Below are 8,063 nucleotides of genomic sequence, written 5' to 3'. Positions count from 1 at the left end.
GAGGCTGGGAGTCTATTGTAAATTTGGGAGACATTGTTTTCTAAGTGCAGCTTCTTTGCTTCCTTGGGTTTCAACATTTACTAACCACACATAAGCTTCTCCCCTGCAACCCCCACCCTGCTTCCATCTAAGGAATGCACTTTCTGGAGCACATGCAGCCAGGAGGAACTAGATGGGAAATGGGAATGGCACCCCAGCAATTCCCTAAACGACAACTAGGTTCCCATCAGACAAGCCACACCACCTTCACTGAGGAGGACAAGCAAGTGAGATCTTGGTTTCCAGTGGAGGTGATCTGAGACAAGCAAGACTGAGTGGCTAAGCTTTGGCTGTGGGGCTCGGGGGCCAGTCTGTGGCTAATGATGTAAAGATATAGGCTTAGGGTTATATGGGAAGAATTACTGGTTTTATCTATGAGCTGTTTGACTAAGATTCCCACTGCTTCCTTTTCTCCGAAGGAAAGGAAAAAACAATTATATGCCACATCTCTTCAAAGAGTCTCATTGACATAAAGAGGTGTTCTATTAGCAGGTATGATTTACAACTTTTACCAAAAGTGTGCTAACAGAAGTAAAATATCCTAGGAGTATTGAAAACAAAATAAAACTAAGATTACCTGATTTACTTGGTGCCAGAAAAAGAGAAAAGTCCGCTATGATCTGAAAACGTATTTTGAGTGAGCTTTACTGGGCTTGCAAAATGAAGTAGGTAGAATCAACCACATGTATGTATTTTCAGTAACAGAGGCCAAAAGGTTGGGCTTCCTAGCCATATGGTGTGGGAGGAAGATGGAAATGACACAAGGAAATGAATTGCTTTTAGTCTGATGAAAGATTTATTAAGATTTTGGAGCGGTCAGTGTCATGTCTGCATACACGTATAAATGTATGCAGTTGGGTACAATAGGGAATCTGGTGCCTGCAGCATCTAAAAAGAAGACTTGAGCAAGGACAAAAATTAATATGGGAACACCTGTTTCTGACTCTCCTGGAAGATCTTAAAAAATAATTTACTGGTTCCCTGTCCATTCATAGGAAAGAGCTTATATCAGCAAGGATGGTTTTGAGATCACTGACTCTGGGCAGGTGCAGTCATGCATTTTCTTGTGTCAGTGCACAGTCAAGTAGCTCAGCTTCTTTTCTGAAGAGCAGCCCATTAGCTCCCCCTTCTCTCCTCCAAAGCTGTGGGGTGCCTGGGAGTGGGGCAGGTCACGGTAAGAGAGGTTGCTCTCTTCATCAACAGGCAGGATGAGGTGCTTCTAAGCTGTGTCTCCTTCTTGGGGAGTGGCTCCCACTGAGCCTGGACACAGGCCCCTATAGCTTTGGAAGTCTTCTGACTGGCAGTGGAACAGGCTGACCTGGGTACTTGCCCTGCAGATTGGGTCTGAATTGACATGTGAGTCAAGCTGTTAAACCATGCATGCTGGGCCTGTCCTTTGCCTCTCACAAACCTACCTCTTTGGGACATGAAGGAGGCCTTCTCAGCCCATCTCCTCTAGGCAGAGTCCTGGATAGCCAGAAGTTAGAGGGCTGAGAGGTGCCAGGACCTGTAAATGCAGTAGGAGGTGACTCTGCTAAGTGTGGGCATATTTGGCCCAAGAGAAGAAGTGAGGCAAGGCGGTACCTTGTGTGAGTGTCCCTGTGGCATCATTGACTCTCCTTGCTTTGGCCTCGTGTTTTATTCTGATTTGAACAACCTGAACCTGCAGTTGTTTCCTTCCTTCACTTTCAATCTTGAGCTTCTGTTTCCAAACTGGGACTAGTGATGGAGGAAAGGTGGAAGCTCTGGATTATATAGACCTCAGGTCATCTGCTCATCTCAAGGCTCATCCCAGTGTAGCAAGATAGTAAGAAGCTAGGAAAATCCCTGGGCAAGTGGAATGGGGAAACTGAGACAAGAAAAGTAAACAAGGCCAAACAGTGTGGGCAGTTTGTAGCCAGCTTGTGAACTGCAAGACTTTATCTTCCCTAACCAAGGACACTTGAGAGCAAATGGTTTATACCCTCCTCCCTGACCAGAGAACACATAGCTTAAATCACCCTGGCCAGGGAAAATAGAGAACAAAGGCCCAATTAATGCCATTTGTGCCGGCTAAACCCAAGGACAGATGAGGCTGCGGAACAAATAACAAAAACCCTACCAAAGCCAGACACATCCAAGATAAAAGTAAAACAGTAAAACAGACCAAAGAATTATCCAAGACTCCCTTATACACTCATTTTAATGCATCAGCATATTTAAAAATGCACCTGGAAAGCTGATGAATATTATACTGAAACTCTCCCCTAAGATTTTTGCCTGCAGAGAAAAAAAAATGGATAAAAAGCCCTGAGGACAGACTCAAGGCGGGCTCACTCTAGAGCATGCCTATGCCCCTTCTTGGGCATGAACTTTTTATTTCTTCCTCATTTCTAAGGGTCCCCACAAGACTTGCAGCCAGGGGGGCTGTGGGTAGCAGCAGCTCCACCCAGGCTCACCCTGATTCTGTCCCCAAGACCCCCTTTTTCTCTGACTCCCAGTGAGCTAAAGCAGCCCTGCCTTGGCTCACTTCTTTCCTATAATGTTTCTGAGGAGCCAAAGCAGAGCACTGCCTAGGCTCTCCTCTGTTGTCCCTTCTACCCTAATTTCTTCCTTTGTTTCATTGTTGCCAGCATTAATAAACATACTCTCAAACCCATCTGGACTCATGTTGCGAAATATTTCCTATACGAAGTCAAGGATCCACATACTATATACAGGCCAGCGTGAGGCAGACCTGCTCCAGTCTGAACCCTGTCCAGTAACACCAGTGCTTACTGGGCAATGGATTTGGGGAACAAAGAGGTTGCAAGTGAGTGGTGCTTTCTCCCTGTATCTTGATTTTTAGAAGGGCTTTAACCTGTGAACTGCAGCTATGTAGCTGGCTAACTAGGGGATGATGTATAACAGGACGTCTGCTCATAGAGGGCCATGGGCTATGTGGGCCTGAACAGCATGGCCTCATGTGTGTAGCCTTACCTTCCTATGTGCGTAGGCATGCATGAACACACACACACACACACACACACACACACACACACACACACACACACACATGAGTTTATATTACCTGGGAGTGCCTCCTGCCATCACAGGCGGCTTTTCTGTGGTACACTGTCCCAAGAGAGCAGAAGCATAGGACCATGTCAGGTCTTCCACCCAACCTGTCCTCCCTCCCAGGCCATGATGCCTTACAGCTCTTTACTTGGCCACATGGCAAACATCACTGTGCTTGAGAAACCATGGGACACCGACTGGATATTGTGTAGAACTGTCATATCTGGCATCCCTTCCCCCTCTGGGATTGCTGTGCTTCATCCACTGAGCTCACCTTTTCTGTGTGGTCACTTTCTGCCCAGATCCTACCTGTCCTTCAAAGTACTGGATACACCTAGCAGCTTAATAAGTGACATCGGAATAAAAACCATGGCTTGGTGTCCTGGATCATATGGGAAAAAGATTAAAATATGACAGCACCTTCCCCCTTCTCTCCCTTGCTGACATCTTTGTCCTTAGGGAGGCTGTCACTCTGGTCCACCTTGCTCATTAGATCCCCACCAGGGTGTGAGTGTATGAGTGGCAGGGCCTTGGTCTCCTTGATTTTCCCCGCTTCTGCTCACCCCTTGTGGCTCATGTCTCCTGTTGTGTAGTGCTCTCTTCTGCACTCTTGTTATCAGGAATCACAGAACCTAGGGGACCCCAAAACATTCATAAATCAGGCAGCCAGAGAACTTCACTTCTCTAACTCAAAAACATACTCTGCCCATGTTGAGTAGCTAGCAGCTACGGAAGTATGACCCTCGTCCCTATTATCTCAAGACGAGGATTTAAAAACCTGGGGGGCAATGTCTGGTGTGGCTCAGCTGGTTGGAGCGCTGTCCCATACACCAAAAGATGGGGGGGTACAATTCCTGGTCAGGGCACATACCTGAGTTGCAGGTTCGATCATCAGTTGGGGCGCACGCGGTAGACAACCCGATCGATGTTTCTCTCTCACATTGATGTTTCTCTCCCCTCCTTCTCTTTTTAAAATAAATAATAGTCTGTCTCAAATCATTGTTTCTCTCTCTTTCTCCCCCCCTTCCATTCTCTCTGAAAAGTAATGGAAAAATATCCTCAGGTGAGGATTGAAAAAACCCAAAAAGCTTTTTTGCCCATTTTTAATTTGAGTTATCTTATTGAGTTGGAAGGGTTTTTATAGGTTTTGTGCTACAAGTCAATATGCTTTCCCAGGCTTTCTTTTCATTTTCTTAATGGTGACTTTTGAAATGCAAAAGTTTTAAATTTTTATACAGTCTAATATACTAATTTTTTATTGTAGGGGTCATGCTTTGGTGTCATGTCTAAAAATAATTCTTTGCCTATTTCAGAGCCTTGAAGAATTTTTTCTATGTTTTATCCTAGAAGTTTTATAGTTTTAGCTTTTACATTTAGGTCTGTGATCCATTTTGAGTTAATTTTTGAGTGTGGCAAGAGTCTAAATTAATCTTTTTGCTTATGGATGTCTAGTTTTCCCAACACCATTTGTTGATAAGACTGTTCTTTCCTCCAGTGAATTGCCTTGTCACCTTTGTCAAAAAAACAATGGACCATAAATGTAAAAACTTATTTCTGGACTTTCAAAATCTGTTTCCTTGATCTATGTCTACCTTTACTCCAGTGCCATACTGTTTTATTATTGTGGCTTTATACTACATTTTGAAATGAAATTGCTTGGGTTTTCTGACTTTCTTCTTTTTCAAAATTATTTTGGCGATTATGGGCCCTTTGTATTTCCATATAAATTTTAGGATAAGCTTATCAATTTCTACAAAAAGTTCTGTGGGGCCTGGCTGGCGTGGCTCAGCAGTTGAGCATTGACTTATGATCCAGGAGATCGCGGTTCAATTCCTGGTCAGGGCACATGCCCGAGTTGTGGGCTCGATCCCCAGTAGGGGGCGTGCAGGAGGCTGCTGATTAGTGACGACTCTCTCATCATTGATGTTTCTTTCTCTCTCTCTCTCTCCCTTCCTCTCTCTAAAATCAATAAAGATATATATATTTTTAAAAACATAAAAAAACAAAAACAATCTGGTTGGATGGTGGTGCACCATCATCAAAAGGCCAGCCAAGAACATGGATGCATTCTTTCCACCAGAGTAGTGTCATAAGTTGCTTCACATACTCTTACTATTGTGGTAACGCCATACTTTTTAAGTTCCTCTATAAATTTGTTTAAGGTCGCATTGGTTAGATCGTGTGTGATAAGAAATCTCATGTTCTGCCCAGCTAGCTTGGCTCAGTGGTTGAGCAATGACCTATGATCTAGGAGACCATGGTTAGATTCCCAGTCAGGGCACAAGCCCAGGTTGTGGGCTCAATCCCCAGTCGGGGGCATGCAGGAGGCTGCTGATCAAAGACTCTGTCATCACTGATGTTTCTATCTCTCTCTTCCTCTCTCTCTGAAATCAATAAAGATATATTAAAAAAAAAAAAAGAAATTTTATATTCTTGTATGTGACTTCCATAGGAGCTGGCCCATTCATTTGAGCCACGATAATTTGGTTAAAAAACACTCAATAGAGTTATGAAAGAATTAAAAAATTGAATACAGAAATGATGCAAAGAAACTGAGTCTACTTCAATATACTCCATTTGAAATTCCCAGTGCTCTGAGTGAAGTTGGGCTTAATGGGAAATGAAATGAGCCTCCTAACAAGAAGCAGCAGTTCTTCAATCCAGTAATACTGAGGCAATAGAAAGGAAGTGCACTGAGGTTTACCCCGTCCAGGTCAGAAGTCTTGTAAAATGCTCTGCAGATTCCAATTCAACACTTCTGTGTCCAGGTTAACCACTCATATGGGGGTTTCCTGGTGGAATAGTAATGAATATGAATTTAGAATGTAGAACAACGGGGACTCTCATTCATTGCTGGTGGGAAAGCAAAATGGAACAGCTGCTTTGAAGGACAGTTTGGCAGTTTCTTACAAAACTAAGTACATTGTACATGTACATCCTTACCTTACTGTAAGGCAAGCCACAGGGCCTGCCCAAGTTCAAGAAATGGGTGGAGATGTAAACTGTCTCTTGATGGAACTTACTACAAGATACTGTGGCCATGTTTTTCAATCCACCACACTGAGACTATAAATTTGCTGTTGGAAAGATTTTTTATTAGATTCAAATCCTTTAATGGTTGTAGGACCATTAAGGTTTATAAAATACAGTCTTGAGTCAGTTTTGATAATTTTCTAGGAATTTGCTCATTTCATATATGTATTAAAATGTATCTCCTGCCCAGCCAGGTGTGGCTCAGCTGTTGAGCGTTGGCCTAGGATCCAAGTGGTCAGGGTTCGATTCCTGGTCAGGGCACATGCCCGGGTTGCGGGCTCGATCAATGACTCATCATTGATGTTTCTATCTCTCTCTCTCCCTCTCCTCTCCTCTCCTCTCTCTGAAATCAATAAAGATATATTTTTTAAAAAAATAAAAATAAAATAAAATAAAATTTCTCTCCTGCCCTGGCTCAGTTGGTTGAGCATTGTCCCCTGTACCCAGAGGGCGCTGGCTCGAGTCCTCGTCAGGGCACACCCCCTGGTTGTGGGTTGCTGGTTTGATCCCCGGTCGTGGTGCTTACAGGAGGCAACCAATCGATGTTTCTTTCTCTCTCTTTCTCCCTCTCCCTTCCTCTCTCTCTAAAATAAATAAAAACATGTTTTTTAAAAATGTATTTTCTACCCTAGGTTGCTGGTTTGACTCCCCAGTTGGGGCATGTACGGGACGCAACCGATCTCTCTCTCCCCGTTCCTCTCTCTCTAAAATCAATAAAAACGTATCGGCAGGTAAACATAAAACAAACAATTTATTTCCTAAAGTTGTTCACAATATCTTTAAGAAACTTTATTGAAGTATAGTTTCTATTATAAAAAGCTGTACATTTTTAAAACTTGATTTGAGAGCGAGAGAGAGAGGAACATCGATTTGTCGTCCCACTTATTTATGCACCCGTTGGTTGCTTCTTTGTGTGTGCCCCGACCGGAGATGGGGGCTGCGCTCTAACCAACTGAGCTACCCGGCTAGGCCAGGTTTTAATGCATACAACTTGATGTGCGAAGCATCATTAGTCATGTCCCATTTTTCAGCCCTGATGTCTCTAATTTTATTAGAATTTGGATTTAATTAACTTGACTTCTTGATCCTCTCTAGTGAATGTTCATTTTATACTTCACTCTACTCTTATCTTTATTTGATCTTTTTTGCTTTTTATTTTTGCTGTCCTTTTTCAGATTCCTTGAGATGGATGTTGAGCACATTCATTTTCAACAGCATTGTTAACTTATTAATATATGCATTTAAGGCTATGAGTGTCTCTCTACATACTATTTTACTTTCGTCACATAGGTTTGATGTTAACAGATTTTGTTATGCAATGTTTTCATAATTATTCAGTTAAAATATTTTCTAATTTCCATTATGATTTTTACTTTGATCCATTAATTATCTAGAAATTTCAAATTTTCCAAGCTTATCTATTCTTCAGAGATTTGATAGAACTCTGTAAAACTGCCTATTGTGGGGATGGCTTTCACTACTGATTTAATTTAATGATTATATGACTTTTTAGGTTTACTACCTCATGAAGTTTCAATAAATTATAATTTCATAAGCCATTATTCAGTTGTCTAAGTTTTCAAATGTATTAGCATAAAGTTATTTATGATGTTTTCTTATTTTTAAATACTGTCTGTTTTTGTGGACATACCCCTTTCTTCATTCTGAATATTGACTTTTATCTTTTTGTTGGCCTGTCTTACGAGAGGGTTGTCTATTTTATTAGTTCAAGAACCACCTTTGCTTTTGTTTATCTTCTCTATTGTCTATTTATTATTTCATTAACATCATTATTTACTTTATGTTTTTGTTCTCTTGCTTTATAAATTCACACAGTTCTTTTTTCACACTGAAAAATGTGTATTTAATTTTTTGAATAGGTGTTACATACATATAGATAAAAAATAGAAATGTTTAAAAAGGTATACAGAGAAAAGTCCTCTTAAAACCCACTG

Source organism: Miniopterus natalensis, chromosome 2, assembly GCF_054644295.1.
Source record: "Miniopterus natalensis isolate mMinNat1 chromosome 2, mMinNat1.hap1, whole genome shotgun sequence".
NCBI lineage: Eukaryota > Metazoa > Chordata > Mammalia > Chiroptera > Miniopteridae > Miniopterus > Miniopterus natalensis.
This window is presented reverse-complemented; position numbering follows the sequence as displayed.